At 34.8% G+C, this 18,882-nt stretch overlaps 1 protein-coding gene across 4 annotated transcripts in view; it reads right to left on the bottom strand.

The window, feature by feature from the left end:
- LOC131438076 (probable cytochrome P450 301a1, mitochondrial) overlaps positions 1–15,824 on the bottom strand; it is a 42,256-nt gene extending 26,432 nt beyond the window's left edge. Inside the window, exon 1 of one of the 4 annotated variants that reach the window (XM_058607873.1) lies at positions 15,774–15,824. The gene's annotated coding sequence lies outside the window, so the exon portion shown is untranslated. Of the gene's footprint in view, positions 1–1,883; positions 2,125–15,038; positions 15,522–15,545; positions 15,749–15,773 lie in introns of those variants that run through there. The other 3 variants (XM_058607875.1, XM_058607876.1, XM_058607874.1) reach the window with 3 other exon arrangements.
- Positions 15,825–18,882: the final 3,058 nt, after the last annotated feature.

The raw sequence follows: 18,882 nt of genomic DNA, 5'->3' as shown, positions 1-18,882 counted from the left end.
GAAATTGAACATGTAATCAATTCGGTCTGCGTGCCCCTCGGCCTCAGGCGATGTAAATATGTATAAGTGAGATGTCCTGCAACAGTTGGCAGCGTTGTGTATTCTACATATGTTTCATTTTGGTACGGCCTTTCTCAAATAGCTGGTTTGGAAAAGTTTCAAATTAGTAAATGACATTTATGGTGGAAAACACAAGTGTCGGAACATTCTACGGAAATCCGGATTAACGGGAACCAGAAGAACCTACTACAGCAATATACACGGCCATCGAAAAGTGGATAAATTTCTGAATTTACCCGTACTGAAAAAATTCAAATCGGATGGAATTTGCCTTAGTTACAAGCATTTTTATTTGTGGGTACCCGGGTACCCATTCGGGTGTTTACGTAATAAAAAAAATTTGAGCCCCCCCATTCGACCCCCCTTACTGTAAAATGAAAAGTCAAAGCATGAGAAGTTATGGTCCAACTAGTTCTTGGAATTGACCGAATTGCAGAATCTTAGTTTAAACCTAACTCAGAAATTTCTTATTTTGAAATTCGAAAAGGTACCCGGGTACCCATTCGAGTGCATAAGGGTTAAGCTACTAGACTTCAGATCAAAATTTATTCTCCCACAGTGTAGTAATACTTTACTGTAAAATGTAGATACTAAAGAAATAAGAGTGTGCAGTCAGTCACCTTCTGCCTTGTATTTCAAAACATGGTCGTAGCTCAAATCCAGTTTTCGAAAGTATAATAATTTGAATAAGCTGTCAGGACACTATCTGCTGCAAAAACACAATCACATTCACCGTTCGACGATAATTTTGCCAATTTAACATGCATCAAATCGACCCCCGTCACTGTGCAGTATCCTTCAAGGCCAATGCAAACTTCAGCATGTTGAAAGAGCAGCCTTCGAACAAACCTGCATGAAATTACCGTTTGGCCAATAAATTTTCAATCAATAGCACAACAGCTGAATCACTACCGAAAACTGGTTTCCCCCCTATTGGCGTGCTCCGAAACTTCCGAACGTGAATTGCCCAATTTGACAGAGTTACTTCAAGGTCTACCGCTGGTAGATCTGCTTGCCAGAACAACCAGCACAAAAAAAATAGTGGTGCCATTTCAAATTCATACAATTAACCGAACGAGTTGTACTATGGAACGCAGTATAACTGTGAACGCGAACAGGTATTTAAACTTGTAAAGTCAAGGTCACGCGTCCTATCGAACAGCTTTGAGCTGCATGACACTTACCATATGCTTGGCATGAGCTTGACCAGTCCCATTCAAGAAGATGTTTTCAGGAGATGGCAACACCAATGACTGCAAACGATCGAACTGAGTATTGCAACATTCATTGAAATGTTCACGTCGCATGTATTTGTTAAAGTTTATTGTCCCTTTCAACAAAAGTTTATCGTAACCATTTAATCAGTAAATAAATGATAAACACAAAAAGTGACAAATGGTTTAAGTGAATTGTTTCTTCGAACATCAACGGTTGTACTTTTCAGTTCATGAACACTGCATAAGATACCGACGTCAATACGCCAATAGCTCTAATAGTGATTGTATGTGCAAGTGAAAAAAGACGACTACAGCTGATTGCCTACTAGGGTAACAGAGGTTTTTGGCCACTTCATATATTTTGGCCCACCTAACAAACTTTATCGATTTCATCGGATTTTATCGATGATAAGTAACTCATTTTGCATCAATTTGAAGCTAATCACATTAAATTACCTATTGCGGAAGGGTTTTTTAAAGATATTACAATATTTGATGGATATTTTCATAAAGTGGGCCAAAATAAAATCAATCCTAAAGTGGGCCAAAATACCTCTGTTACCCTACTGCTACAATGTATCGAGATAAAGTTTTCATGATATGTACCTGCCTTGCCCCAATTTGCGCAGCATGCGGTGGCTGCAGTACGGAAAGTGCATTGCAAGCAAAAAATTCAGGCCTACTGGTTTGCGGTGGTACGACTATGCATCCACTCTTTCAAACTAGTGTACGTAGGTATGTCAATGAACAGCCACCGGCTCCATGCGTGCAGCGTAAAAACTCAAGTGTATGTCTCGTCACATTTCAAACACGACTGCGTTTCGCATTATTTCTCGCCACGCTGCAATAAGTATGTCAAGAAGGGAAATCAACATTCTCTCCAGTGTTCACTGATGTTGGTTCAACGAAGCAAATGGTCTGACTTATATGGGCAGATATTGTGGAACTGAATAGCGGATTTCAATGTTCGGATTCACGAGTGATACCTTTCGATGTTTCAAGGTGTAATTTGAAGCAATGACATTGAATCGGAAGGTCAGTAAACATACTCTATAATACAATTCTTTGATATAAATATACTATAATTTATTCATTTGAATTCGAAAAAAGCACTGTTAAAGAGAGCTCCGGATTGCACCTTAACATCAACTCTATTGATCCAATCCGAACAGTAAACCCAATTGTTGAAGATATCAGTTATTATTAAAGGGCGTAATAATTCCGGTCGCACTTGTAGTGTGTTGAGACTGATTAGTAACTCGTGACTGTCATAACTCGGTACTTGATGGGGATAGTTACACGACAATCGGCGAAGACCGAAGTAAACAAATCTTTTAACTTAGTGAAGAGACAGTTGGCGCAAAATTTCTTAAATTATGCGCGACAATTGCTTAAATCGAGTACTGGTTTTCTCATGAGTGGGAATTTCATAATCCCTCTCTAAATTTCCTATCCAGTTGAGATTCGGAGATTGTAGAATTAGAAATTCGTTGTCCCGTCACAGTCAGTTTTCAAAGTGATTGCAGAGACGGTAATGAAAAAGGTAAAAATAGTAGAACTCCTCAAATAACCATACGCATTATATTTGATGGTACATACTTTAAAGCAATGTGCATTATAATAACTTTTTGCTGTACTATATGTCGGCATTCGATGCTAAATTTTGAAGCAACGAAACTTTGATGATAAAAGTGAAATGGAATTAAATTGCTACATTGAATCTATGCCTTAGTGTTGATAAAAAGTAGATTGGTTCTATCGGTAGTGCTGAAGTAAAAGAATCGATTGTGAATTATCAACACTGATAGTGATATTCATGTATTTATTTTGATTATTAGTTATCTTTCAAAATATTTGAATTTTATTTATAAAGCATTATTCAAGCACTCTTATTGCATCATGACACTTATAATTTACAGTATAAATTGTTACCATCGAAAAAGTAGATATTAGAATTAAATCTTCATTAATGAGGCACAATTCTTGCTTCACATGTCGGATCCTAGAAGAGTCTAATAATCACTGTTTTCAGCTTTATAACAGCATTATTAAAATAATCAAAACTCTGTTGCATTTCATCAATTTTTTACCCTAATTTTTAAGCTGGTTGTTTAGTTATAATGCGAAGGGGTAACTTGGCTTCGGTTTACATAGAGTTTAAAAGGTTTATTCTTTGCTATGTGAGTGCTAGTTGAAAGATATGATGGATTTATATCGTTCTGATTTGTGTGAGTTTATACAAATGCGTCACAATGAACCTAAATTTACAAGCCCAAAGATGTAAAGTATGTCATGTAGTTCACTCCACAGCTTCTTTAGCTGAATTTGTCACCCCAATCCCAGGTAGATGTAAATAGCAAAATATTGACAAATTTTACCATCATATCTTGTCTTGATGTTTCTGTGCTGTCATAGCGATACTTGATATTTTCTTGATATTTCATCAAAGGAATCAAGAAATAGTACAATATTACACATATCATCAAATCACGCATCAAAATAAGTTATTATATCTTATTTAGTTATTGATGTGATATTCCAATTTAATTAAGTACAGTTGATACCGTAGTTCTATCTTCAAATAGAATACAGTTGCATAAACTGGATCAGAACCAGATAAGAGAAATGCTTTGTTATTGTTTTTGAGATTTTACCTTTTATTTCAAACTTAATAATTTTAATTTCTACCATCGAGATGTTTAGTTTTAATAAAAAATTTGCTATTGCCAATCACTTCTACCCGGGAATAGACACAAAATTCAATTCACATGTTATTTGATGTAGTTTCATGAGTATTTTTCCAAATACTTTAAGAACAAAACTAAGCGTAAATTAAAATATGTTGTATAATTCATTGAAAAATCAAGGCATGCTACATCGGTGCTGATTTTCAATCAATTTTTTTATTCAATTGATGCCTACTCCAATTTACATGTCGTGTAAATTTAATTTTTTTTTTCTGTGTATGCTCATTCATATAATATCTGAGGTTCACTTACTTGAGTCAAGTCTCTTGATCAATTTGATGTAAAATTTTGTTGTATAAAATCTCAAAATCGGACAATATTGTGTGAGCGAGAAGTCGATATGTTCGTCTTTTTAAATGATTTTGATGCATAAAAATTGTTTTTCTTTTCCTCAAACGAACCATTTTTCACCGTTTCATAGAGTGCCCCCTTAAAGGTCATATCGGATGAAAGAATGTATAGTTTTTCGCACGAAGGTATCGTTTATGTCTCAAAATAAACTTCTGTAAGTACATGACATAAATTATTAGAAAAATTCATTGAACATAATGCACACTCTCTGTTAATTTATAAAAAATAGGCAGTGTATTAATTGATTGGGTGGCATTGAGAATTAATCGTTCTTTCGTCGGTTTTAGCAATTACCACGGAATGGTGTACAGTTACTAACGGACGAATAAAGCTATATGTAGAATATGTTATATTATTGAGTCGCGCTTCGCTGATGGATTCATTGTTAAGCATAATAACACACTAACAAACGAATGGACGAAAACCGATGTGAGGTAAAAAAATATTATTTACATTCCTATCACGTCGACAACAGGAACTGGACGTGATCAACGAGAACGTTGCTTCTCTGCTCGAATTACACAATGAAAAATTCGGTCCTACGGTCCTAATAAACGATGCTAGTGCTTCATAACTGCTGTTGTAATTAGATCAATCGTATTAAAAATATGTGTAAACATTAGAACAAGAAATACCAACGCTAGGTGAACGTTTGAAACCAGCAACTGTTTCGTTTCACCTTATTATTTATAATGTTCGATAGTCAATAACTTCAGCGTATGATGATGAGTATGATACTTATAAGTAAAAAAAAACTTTAAAGAATAGTTTTTATTGATGACATAGTATTGCTTTCTTGAAAGCATATCGACGAGAGAATATAGAAATCGCAGCGTTTTATCGAAAGTTCTGATACTAATACTGCTTTAGCATTTTCCATATTTTTTGTCAGTTTATGATGTCAAATTTTCAAGAACTTCACAAAAAACAAAAAAGCACAGCGCAGCAGCGAGAGTTTAGTTCAATAAGTTAAAACTGCGTAAACCGTCTTCAATTTTAACCCGAAAAAAATCCCGAAACCCGAAAAAAAACAGAAACTTGTATAAGCATTTTTACCCGTTCTAGAGATAAAAAAGGTCATTTTCATGAACTCAAAATATACGGAAATGACGAAAAATAAATGTCACTCTCAGCTGCGCTTGCAAATTTAGAGAATGAGACCCATGTCTAGTCAGCGACATAAACGGAACAGTTGTTTCAAAATTGTGTTCTTTCTTTCATTTGCCCTCTCAACCATTTCTGGATTTCAGTGAAAATCTCATAGTATGCAGTGTTGATAATTAACCGAAGCTTTGAGAATCAATAATGACATCATCAATCAATAATGAGGTGTAATTACTTCGATTTTAGGCACTCTTTATAGCCAAACGTCACAAATTCTCAATATATCGATGAAAAAATGAGAATTCTGTATGAAATGTTCAAAACGACGAATGTAACAATGAGAGATTCTCTTTGTTTGCTTTCTCTTTCGATTATTACGGTACTCTTAGCAATCCTTCATTTACCGATAATAATAACTAAAACTATCATCTTTGAATCTGCACTGAAGAAATTACCGAAAAAAGCAGAAATGTTTCGCAATAATCGAAAGAGAAAGTAAACAAAATCTCTCATTGTTACATTCGTCGTTTTGAACATTTTATACTGAATTGAAGTTCTACTGATTCTCCCTGAAGACGTTAGTTTGGTATCGTCTTGTCATAGAGGAACGATTGACTTAACAGTTAACTTACTCTCTTTTTTGCAATGAGAGACGAAAATGCGTCGTCTCTCTTCGTTAGTTTTGGATACGGTCATTTACGAATGAGACAGCAAAAAACGAATATGAGGTTGTTGGATTGGACTCTTTCATCGAGAATGCGTGACAATTTTAAGCTCTGACTCGTATCCATTGAAAATGAAAAAATCGGCACTCGTACCCGACCCGACCCGAACAAACATATTTTTTCTGTAAGCTGCTATTTCGCTAGCAATAAATGTAATTACACATCCAAGGATGTCAGGTCATTTTTAAAAAAATCTGTCTTCGCTCTAAAATGAATCTGTGCAAATCTGTTGAGTTGAATTTTGTAAATGAACTTTGAGAAGTCTGTGTTATGAAAATATGTGTTTTTTTTTTCAAAATCTGTGCAACACATCAAGAATCTGTCCTCATCGGAGAAGCAACGCGATGAAACAACACATTGTTCACAGAAAATAAAAAGTATATATTATAAGACTCATTTTGTTACATTTTTGGATGTTTTGAATCTTTTGAATTCTTTTTTTTTGTTGTATAAGCAAAAATTGAGTATACCGCCTTGAACATGAAATGTTCCTTTTCCCCATTACACAATACAAGTAGGTTTAGAATTTTCCCTACACAAAAATCTCAGAATTGAGGAAGCAAATGATGTCCTCATGGTAATAACCAAATCATGTATATAATAGGGCTGAAAAGTCATCACTTGTGGCTGAACACCCAATTTAAATCTTAATAATTTAATTTTAATGCATATTCTAATAAATAGTTATTTAAAAAAAATAAATAAAAAAACATTCTTCGTAATTCGGAAACTGGAAGTCGGGCCTGGGTAAAAAAAAGGAAATTTATATTGGATCGTAAGACCTTTCATCTGAGCCTAAAATTGTAAAAATCGCCAAATTGCTGTGAAAAATATTTGCCTGTATATGGCAAATATTTTTCACAGCAATACACATACACAAACACTTACGTGGCTTAGCTTGACGAACGCTTGGTTCTCCGTGCCAATTTTCACTAGTCGAAAGGCCAAAAATAAGCGTTTTTGCGTAATTTAGAAGAAACTGAAGACAATCCAAAAATGTTATCAAAGAGTTTTCAAGCTTTTTAGTGAATATAGACTTAGAGGTTGAATTTGCATAGATTTTGAATAAGGAATATAATCACTTAGATAGCAACATTAAATTGTCTTATTATTTCAAGATCATCGCACTGCGCCACTAACCTAGTTTGCAATTTCGAAGATATACTAAACATGTTTTTAGGGAATGGCATGGCCATTGAGTTACACAGTTGGATCGATTACTCTTCACCACTGAGATACCCCCAGCTCATTAGGCTTAGCTATATATGGGTACGAAACACGCTATCACCAGTCAGCCTTCAAAACAAATAGCCCAGTAAACCGTACTCGTTAATCTGCACTGATGGTACATGACTCCATCAAATCATCTGTTTTGCTATTCTACCATTTAACATTTTTCTCATCTACATCATACCTCAACTCTGGCAAATTTGAATAGTGAACACACCCAAGCTCTAGCGAAAGTTGCATCAGTAAAGTTTGGATATGATATTAATAAACACGCGATGTGGTACGACAGATGCCGGCTCTTATCACGGTTGAATTGATGTGCCAGTGAGATCATTATTTGTTTATATTCTGCATAAATGTAATGAGTAGCTCAACCGTAATGCATCCCGATGTCATAATCGTGGTGAATTTAGCATAAGTTAAATTTTAATAACTTACAGTGCTTCTAAGACAACAGAAATGAGTTGTAAGCTATCAGAAAAGATCTCATCATATATGAAGTAGTGGTTTTCATGTGAAAATAGTGATGTTATCCAAAATTTTCCTATGTATTTTGTTTAACTATAGACGCCATTTTCGCCGACTTGAGCTATTGTTGGCAGAACTCTCTCAGATTACAGTGAAACTTTTTTGACATTTTCTGTGTTTTTGTTATTAAAAGTCAGTTTTTCAAAAACTGATCTAAGTCTTTAAAAAAAGGTCAAACTCTCTTTACGATGTTATTTTTCGAATGTCGCAATTTCACAAAAAACTTTTACAAAATTAGTCAATTTTTTTAATCAAAATGTTTGAAAAATTTCCTATCGAGTCCTACATTGAAAAAAATCGATTTCAAAAACCTAAAGTCGATTTATATGAATAACATCATTTTTCCGTTTGGATGGAATTTTGTCAACAAACAGGTAATTATGTTCCCTACCAATCGTTCACACATTGCACAATGGACACTTTAAGGAGAAAAAGTTTTTCTAACAATCATTCTTTAACTTTTTGCCATTTGAAAAAAATTGGTAAAAATCAATTCCCTTTTCAAAGGACAGTCTTGATGAATTCTAGAAAAACAAGGTAATTAAATTTGATCAGTAACTAATGGGAAAAACAGATTGGCAAAATGACATGTGAATACAACTATGTAATGAATATCGTGAAAATGTTACCGCAGAGACGGCATTCGAACTCGTAGCTAGCTCTTTTCGTGGGAAATAGTTTTACCAATTAAAATAGATATGTAAAGTAGCATTTGTGATAAAGCCTACTTGTTCAGAAAGATTCATTCAAATCTGATAACCAACCCCGAATACGATTTGGCGTTTAATTCGTCTATGTATGTATAAGAACAGAATCTTTTGTCCATGAAGAATTTGTTAACTCAATTACCATGACATATTAGATGCGACTGTCATATGATATTCTTATCATGAATCAATCCTCTTAGTTTCTGCACGTATGTCGTAAGCGGCGAGCAAAGAACGATGGTAATTGCTATCTTCGAAACAGGTGCTCATGATAAAGTAACCTCCTTGATCTCTTTCGATCGTCAAAATGCGTTGCTATTGCAAAAGAGATTATCCATCTATATTTAGATAGACATGTCAAATTTGTTGTGTTGCCAATTTTTGTTAATGTGTATTTTAAATAGCATTGCTTTTGAGAAACAAGCGACGAAGGCCTTCAAAGAAAAGTTGGATAAATATTATGGAGCTAGTGCTCCTTCAAATTAAACCGTGAAATATTCGTTACGAGAGCTTTGCGGCGGCCGATTTTACAATCATTGCCAAAGAAATCCGCAGCGACAGACCCTCTAATGCAATTACAAAGGACAATGCTAGAAAAAAAACTTGAAATTATGTTGTGTTAGACGGTCAGAAAGTGAAGGTACTCGTGAAAGTAGATGCCACAATGATTAGTACTCAGCGCATATTTTGGGTAAGATGAAAACGACCGCAATTTGTAAACGCGTCCCCTTCCTCTTTTTTGTGCTCGACTCTTAAAAATAAATTACATTTTATCAATAAACCTTTTTCTAATAACTACAAAACACAATCTTTCACACAACTTTAAATAAAATCTACAAGAAATGTTATGATTTCGACATATAAAAGGCCCCTCTTGGCTTATCAGAATATACTCCGCAGAAGATTCGAAATTGATTTTAAATACAAGTAAAGTTATTTTATAGTCACTCAAAATCATCTAAAACTGTATTAACACTCAAACGCTCGGATAGGGATTTTCAACGAATTTATTTTTTTCAAAAAATCATAATTCTTAATACCGTTGATCAATTTCGATGCGTCCAGTGTCAAAAAACCAGATTTTCTTCTAGTCCATGCTGACTCATACGAAACCGCAGCGGTCCAAAAACACCGAAGTTATTCCAGATCGCATTGGGGTATATCTGTTCTGCCGTTAGAAGTATGTTATGAAGGTGGCAAAAAGTAGTTCATCAAACAGCTCTAAGTCGAAAGTACTTTGAATCAAAATCTCGAGAATATGCAGATCAACTAAACTGGAGTTCCCAAATTAGTTTTGAAAGTCTTTTAACAACTTGAAAAGTCTTGAGATAAAATTCCATGTCAAATTTCAAGCACAATTCTATGGGACCACAATCCGGATTTACCATAATTGGACATTGTATTTTATGAGCTCTAGTAAGTCCTTCCTATTTTATAAAATTTCCGTATTAATCCCATACTTATACAAAATTTTATGTATCAAAAACTTCTAACGGCAGAACAGACATACCCCAACGCGATCTGGAATATCTCCGGTGTTTTTGGACCGCTGCGGTTCCGTATGAGTCAGCATGGACTAGAAGAAAATCTGTTTTTTTACACGGGATGCATGAAAATTGGTCAACAGTATCAACAGTTATGATTTTTTGAAAAAATAAATTCGATGAAAATCCCTACCCGAGCGTTTGAGTGTTAATCCTTCTAATTGTGTAATGATGCCATACTAAATAATGTTGTAATTCCTATTTCGGAAATTTTTATTTCTACTTCCGGTGCTCACTGAACAGGAAACCGAGAACCGATGTGACCAAATTGCAAGATCTACAAATTTTATTTATTTGAAATCAGTTAGAATATTTCAATAATATCCCCAGTATACCTTATGATCAAAAAAGAACCGGAATTTTCATTTTAAATTTCCCGCGCTTGTCCAATCGGTAAACTTTTATTCTCTCAAAGTTGGCAACACTTTTATACACATTCTGTCAAATTTTGACGCATATCGTACGATTAGTTTTTGTTTGGCGTCTGTACAAAGAAGTTGAAAAATTTTCGTGTGGCGATTTTTATAATGGATGAAAATCTAGAACAAAGTGCATGCATCAAATTTTATGTTGCAAATGGATTTAAGTGTTCCGAAACGTTGAAAATGGTAGAAAAGGCCTTTGGTGAATCGTGTCTAGGAAAAACACAGGCATACGAGTGGTATAAACGCTTCAAAGGTGGTCGTACAAGCTTGGATCATGATGAGATCCCTGGCCGTCCAACAACATCTGTTACTGAAGAAAACATTGAATCGGCGAAGCAATCCGTGTTGCAAAATCGTTCTGTACCGATTAGAGAGATTGCTGTATTGTTGGGCATCTCTTATGGATCAGCCGAACACATTTCAACTGATGTTTTGGATTTGGAACGCGTCGCTTCTCGGCTGGTGCCAAAAAAGCTGAATTTCATTCAAAAACAGCGTCGTGTTGATGTGACCAAAGAGATGATTTCCAACGCAGATAGTGACCCCACATTCATCGAATGCATCATAACTGTTGATGAGGTGTGGATCTATGAATATGACGTCGAAACCGCACAACAATCGACCGAATGGCGCTTCGAAAGCGAGCCTGCGAGTTGCTCTAAATTTTCATCCATTATAAAAATCGCCACACGAAAATTTTTCAACTTCTTTGTATAGACGCCAAACAAAAACTAATCGTACGAAATGCGTCAAAATTTGACAGAATGTGTATAAAAGTGTTGCCAACTTTGAGAGAATAAAAGTTTACCGATTGGACAAGCGCGGAAATTTTAGAATGAAAATTCCGGTTCTTTTTTGATCATAAGGTATGTGATCATTACTCAACTTTGTCATGTAATGTGTCACTTTTTCATTGTCTCATTTCGTTGCGGTAACCAGTTTGTGAATTTAATCAAGCTGGATCTCTATATATTAGTTTTGATCATAGGATGCCAATCTTTATTCTTTACTGTTAAATGTGAAAATCATCAACAAATTGAAACTAACATATATTTTTCTGTTTCAATGTGACTGATGTGCACTATCGAATAATCGTTACTGAAAAAACTTTACTATTTTTACCTGGAGCTGTTAGCGGAATATATTCAATAGTTGCACTATTTTTATAAGTTATAAAACTTATAAAACCGATACACTGAAGAAGGATGTAAATAACATTCCGAAATACGCGTATCTATATTGTAACGTTTGTTATGCTTCATTAAAGTGTAGTGACTTTGTGAATGTGTAATAACGTGACAGTGAAATAGTGGAATTAAATGGTAAATAAATAGTGCAACTTTTCAAAAAACTTGTTTGGAAATTCTTGGTAAGTCGCACAAGCTCCGCCTCTCAACACTTTTTGGATTAGAATAGAATGGGACGGGACAGCCTTTTGTATTTAAATCCAAGGAGTTTGATAAAATTGAAAATCATTTATGACGTCAGCTAGATTGGGTCGACTCGCTTTTTATTATTTATTATTATTGAACACGTCTTACTTTCAAAACTCATCCTGTGGAATAACGGGTAGAACTTAATCGTGAGTGTCTCGAGTCGTACTAAACGCAACAACATTATTCTATCTCCTTAAAATCGAAAAAAGAATCAGGAATTTATGATTGAATTTTCAACAGTGTGTGATAACCATAAATACCCAAAATTAAATTTTTGCTCGAACTTATGGAAACAATGTGGAAAACCCATCCTTTTTTCGCACTCGTACGACGGTTTCGAGATAATCAGGCACATGTCAGTCCCGATATTCAACTGCACGAGTATGAAAAATCAAGTTTAAAGTATAGAATTCAGTTAAAGAATACAAGTTCAAAAGTTGAAACTATGACTCTGGAACAAATTAAAACTAGAATTTCGGACCTGATTCCTGCACTATTTTTTGTAACTGAATTTAATACCTTAATTCAAGTTCGAAATCCGAATCCAGAATTTGTATTCAAAGTTTATATTTCGGAATTTTGGATTAAGATGTGAATTTTAGATCTAAATTCTGGAAAAAAATTTAAATGTGAACTCCAATTCTGAATTTTGGAATTGACTTTTGAACCAAAATTTACTTCCTGGGTTCTGTTTCAGAATGTACTTGCTAAATTAAGTTTCGGAATAAATTTCCTGAATTCAGTTTCAGATTTCAGAACATGCATGCTGAAATTAAATACGGAACTTGGGTTTCAGATTCGGAATTGTATTCTGAAAATAAATTCGGAAACTGTATTCTGAAAATAAGTTCGGTTCCAGATTCTAGAACAAAATTCATTAACTGAATTTTGGATCTTGATTCCGAACCTGAATTTTGCTACTGAATTCTGAATCACTATCAATTTAGTTCTTGAATTCAGTTTCAATTCCTGAATCCTGGTCCAGAATTTAATTCCAGGGATAAATAAATAAATGATGGCAAAAAGTGCTCAAAAGTGGTAAACATCGAATAAATTTCACATATCGGTTCTTTTAAGAACAATTAAAATATTCCCTAAGAACTGAGCAGGAATTCAAAAGAAAAAAACAACGAGCTTTGTGTGGAAAAATATGTTAGTTGTCAATTAGTTATACTTCAGTATAGATGCACGATTACAATTAAGGATACAGAAAAAATCACAAAAATCATAAAATCAATCAACTGATAGTAACGATTATCGACATACGAAGGTGAGGAAAAAAAACTCTCAGTTTTATTTCGTATTCGCGTCCTCCAGTTATGTCTGTGATATTACCCACCCGAGTTCTTTACGAAAAATAGTATACGAGAAGAGAGGCATCCACTGAGAACACAGCATTCCGAATGATTAAACGCTTGAGTTCATTGTTTATTTACTCTGGTGTTTATTTGTGATCCCGCCGAACATTATATTTGGTTTGCATTAGCTATAGTAGGTACGGCTCAGTTTAATCAACAATCGAGAACAATTTTTGAAAATAAGAGTCGCTTTTTCAAAATTTTTTATGCTCTTTTTTCTATTTTTTTGTATAATTTGCAGCTCCAGCATCATAGTATTTTATGTATTGAAAAGTTTTCTACTGCAAAATGGCTATTTAAAAAGATGGCTGCCTTGCCCCACATTTTTCCGATTCACCGGAAATGCCGTGTCTCCGAAAACTGGTTGTAGAAGTTATAATTTCCAAACTATCTCGAATTTCAATGATGGATGTAGCCCAAGAATTTCAATTGATGAATGTAGCCCAAGAACCCAGTTTTTCAATGGTGCTATTTTTTATGATAAACTTTTCTACAATTATTCGACAAGCTTGAATGTGAAAAAGTGGCTGCCCGTTGTACGTATGCACGTTGCAAGTTCAACATGTACGATGAGTTTGTTTCATGTAAGTTATTGTCCTTGAAGTGTAACAACGAGTGCTACTTGGGATTTTGCATCATCACTTGAATGACAGTGCCTTTCGAAAACTACTTTCGATGTACACGGAATCGGAAATCATGGTCTGTTACAGATTAAGTAAACTTTTGTTTGTCCCCTAAAATTGATGTTTTTTACACTTACCACTATGTAATTCCGGAACCGGATGTCGAATCCAAAAAAAATCAATAGTAAGATTGTTTTCACAATGATTGCGTAGCTTTTCTTTATGAGAAAATCAAATCTCATAGGAGCTCATATATTACTGCTCGGCGAACGACCGCAACTTGGTTAAAGCCGGGTATAAATAAACGATAAAACGATATTACTGCTAGCGAAACCCTTTCTAAAAAATTTGATTTGGTTATATTCAAAATAAGCTTTTCCAACAGACTGTTCAATAATTTCATTTTGTCTGTTCGACTATAATTTGCTAAATTTTACTGCTTTGCAATATAATAAACTGTCAATTATGTACGATTAGGTTGCACAAGTGCTACAGGATTTTCTTATAAAAACATTGGTTTCATATCGTTCAAGCAAAGTGTGGTTTTGCTGGTGTTAAAAAATACAATTCAAGAATAATGTTATTTGCTAGCATCTTGAAACTGTAACAAACAATCTCTAGTTGATCTTTAAACTCGTAGAAATCTTGTTGTATTTAATATTTAGTGAATACACATTTACCCTGTGGTAACAAAATTATTTTCCAGTACAAAATTCCAGCTTTAATAGAAAAAAATGAAGCCATCATCTACACCGATATTGAAACGAGAAACCAACACGCATCATTTTGCAAGGAATGTCAATAACACATTTTCAATTTCTCCTGTGACCAGAAATGAATACTGCGTACGTAATCTGCGATATTACTGAAATGTGAATGGTAGGAACCACAAGACACGAACGAAAGTCGCAAAGAAACAGTCAATGATCGAGAAACGAAACACGGCCGTTGAACGGGTAACCGTGCGGACAACGTGACTTTACGTTTGTGTGAATTTCCACGATTCGGTTCCGATGTCCGAACGGATCTATCAATGATCAGTCGATGGTGGCCAGACGAGCGAGAAATTGCCTCAATGGGTTACGGACCGCCGGGGGCGACTCGGGGCCCCTTTTAGTGGTATTTTATGCACGCTAGACAGTTTGGTAATTTTACGTTTTTTTTTCTTGCACAACATCTTCTCTTTTCACTTTGTTTTGGTTAACGTCTCTAGGAGAATTGAGTAGTTTCACTTTCGCTGAACAGACTGCTTCTAGACGATTATGTGTGTCTACACTGAACAAGGAAGCATTTGTGCCAAGCGATGTTTTTGTCTGGTTTCAAACACTGGTACTGGTTGAATGGGTTTACAAGTGGTACTTATTTCTTGTTCACGGCAACGTTAAATCACACAAAGATTTCAATGCGCGCCAATCGATTCTTCTTACTGGCTAACTCGGTCAGATGAAACTCATATTGCCACGGCATCGAGTACAGTAAAAGTTTCTCACCACACACCACACGTCCACCTAACCGGATCTCGGAGAACTTCAATCAAGCGATAACAAGTCACCACGAAAGTACGATCACGCAGATACCACTAATGTAAAACAAAAAAAAGCAAATCAACGCTCCACGGCCAGCTCAACACCGTGAGACCTGCTTTATGAATTACACTGCCAAGCTAAAGGTCTGAAGGTGCGGAGGGGCCTTCAATTTGTGTAAATAATATAACAAACCGGCGACGACAACTGTAAGCAAATCGTGTATCAACAAGACGACCGCTGAATTAAGACTGCCGAAGCTGAGCTGAACATGGCGACTTGGACGGGTGCCAAGCGTTAATGTTTCATGAGGTTTGCATCGATTCGCTCTACGAAGACTTTATTCCGCTTGCTGGAGGTCTCTTGTGAATGGCGTGCGAGAAGTGGAAATCCTGAAGAGATGCTGCTGGTAAAGACTGTGTTCGAAAAAAATGAGACATACAAAAATGTTCACGCAAAATTCGATCTGAATTACTGCAATTTGGCTTGACACTGTTGATTAGATTTTGAAAAATGGTTTCGGAAGAATTTCTGTCGTTAATGACAACAATGATCTTCGCTTGAATTAAGTCAAATTATTAGTCAATACAAAAAGGTGTTTTTCTTTCTCCAATTGATCATATTGTCCGAATAAATGATTATTTCATTACAGGTCAATAAAAGTTGAGTTAATGTGAATAAAAATTTTTATTTCATTTTATCAGTATCTAAAACGTGCACAGACTGGAAAAAGACTAATGAAGAGAATTTGAGAAATGGTAATTTGCGAAAAAAAAAATATCACAGAGACTGACCAGGAATTCGTGACTTCGTCTATCCGAGAAAATCGGTCTCTTTTTACACGTCTTTTTTACGTGGATTTCCGAAGTTACGCGGATTTCCGAAGTTACGCGGTTTTTTTGGCCTCAAAGGGAGGATTTTTACGCGGATTTCCGAAGGTTCGTGGTTTTCTTACGCAAATTTCCGAAGCTTCGCGGATTTCCGTAGTTACGCGGTTTTTTTGTGCGGTTTTTTGCGGTGCGTAGCCCACGCGTAACAAGAGACCTCTGTGTACTCTGAATGTGAAACACAAACCTGAACAGAGCTTATGTGCATGTAACTATTCAATACCATTCAATAACTTGATCAATGTTTAACAACTTGATCATGCAAACATGATTTGAAAAACCAAACAGGGAATCAATAAAAACGTTTTGAAATAAAAACTGTAGATCCCAGGATTTCCTCTTATGGTCGAAAATTAAGAACAATATATTCTTTGCAATTAAGTGACTTGTTTCTTGAATCACATGTAATACAGAGTGCGCCATCTAGACAGGACCTATTGAAGTGTTGAATAACTCCGCCATTTTCAGCTAATCTCGATAAATCAGTCTTATTCTGAAACGTCAGTCTTTGTCATTTCACCAAACTCGGAACCACAAAGTTCACAAGTGATGTTTTGTATTTATATATATTTTCGGCTGCTATCAAATCGCTACTCTTTTGATTGGTAAATCACCAGCTCTTTGAATTTGATAATTTTGGACATATTTAGTGAGCGTAGGGTGGCTCAATATAAAAAAATGGAACATTTTTATTATTGTGAATGCGATGCTTTGTTCATTGGTAACTATAGCACTATGAAATTGATAATTTTTGAAATTTTCGGTGATCGAACGGATGCTCAATATTTCGATCAACAAATTTTTATATTAATATAACTATTATTATTATTATTATTATTATTATTATTATTATTATTATTATTATTATTATTATTATTATTATTATTATTATTATTATTTTTTTTTTATTTTTATTTTTATTATTATTATTATTAGTACTAATGTGCACTTGAAGGTTTGCTAGAATAACTTCACAAGAATAACGTTTTTATCACCATTGAATGCAATCATATAAAAAAATTACTACACACTGTCACAATGTAGCTAATGTGTATATTAAACGTGACAATGCTTATACGTATTTCGGAATGTTGTTTCAATCCTTCATGAGTGCATAAGTTTTTTGATATTGATGTATGGTTTAAAAAGCTATATATTCACTAATCAACAGAGCATCTAATTTGTTATAATCAAACACTACATTTTGTTTCTTTTTTTCATATTGAGCCACCCTACGCTCTAAACTCGGACTGAAAATATCTCATATTATTAAATTCAAAGTGCTAATCATTCACTAACTAACAAGATATCAAATTGCAAGAGCTGAAAACTCAGATTTTTTTTATTTCATTCATCTTACGCACATGAAAATTTTCAAAAAATTTCCGATTCTGATAATCGGCAAATTTATTCACCATGTATTCTGCAGAGGCCACTTCTCTTCGAGAATTATTACAGATATATTCAATGTGTGAAGTTTTTTCTTAAATATCATCGAAGAGAATATTCACTAGTGAACTTTTCACAACTGAACTGTAAAAAAATCAGCAGGAAGAACTTTTCTTCAGTGAGTTTTCATATTGATAATTCTTTTGACGGAAAATCATTTGTGTAAATTTTCTGTCGCGATTTTCGAAATTATGATTCTTTCCCAACACTGATATTGCCCAAGGAAATCATATGCACCTTTAAACAGTTTAGGTGAAATAAAACTGTTGAGCAATCAAATAAATGTTTTGCTGAACACAGTTAGTCAAAAATATCAACAGTCTGCCTTTATATAGTCGCAATATTTATAGTCATATTTTTATAATCTTCGGTTTAGTTCCGGTGAAATAACGGATTTGTTCTTAGAATACTACCAATCATTTTTGGAAACTGTGTTCGTCAACTTCAGCGGTCATATAACTCCTCCATTTCTTTAGCTCTGTAGGATCCCGAGACACCTATTTAGTCCCGCACATAGGGTCAGTGGGTTTTTCTGACCCAAAGGACTTTAATCTTGAAACTTCTTATAATTTTGCCAATCAATCTACCCTTCATTGAACAGAACAGGTACAAGAATTCCGTGCAAATCACTAGTTACCTATGACAATCAGATGGCCACATGTCAATATTGCCAAAAAGCTGTTCACTACGGTAAGCCATGTGATAAACTGAACAAGGAGACAACTACACCAAAAGACAACGGTGCTTTCTTCACACAAACCCCAAGCAATCCCAGTACACCTATGACAGTCACCAACAACAGTGAAGCATCCCCTTCAACGAAACCATCCAACGTATCCTCTATAGAACAAAGTACACCGGCTGCAATTAACAACTTACCATCCAACCAACCAGCAACTGCAAACAATGTACAACAAAGCACATCTCCAGCAACTAGCAACGAAATCAACAACAATACCATCGATGCG

This window comes from Malaya genurostris, chromosome 3, assembly GCF_030247185.1.
Source record: "Malaya genurostris strain Urasoe2022 chromosome 3, Malgen_1.1, whole genome shotgun sequence".
In the NCBI taxonomy this organism is placed as follows: Eukaryota; Metazoa; Arthropoda; class Insecta; order Diptera; family Culicidae; genus Malaya; species Malaya genurostris.
Note: the sequence above shows the minus strand (reverse complement) of the source record. Positions and strands in the feature narration are given on the sequence as shown.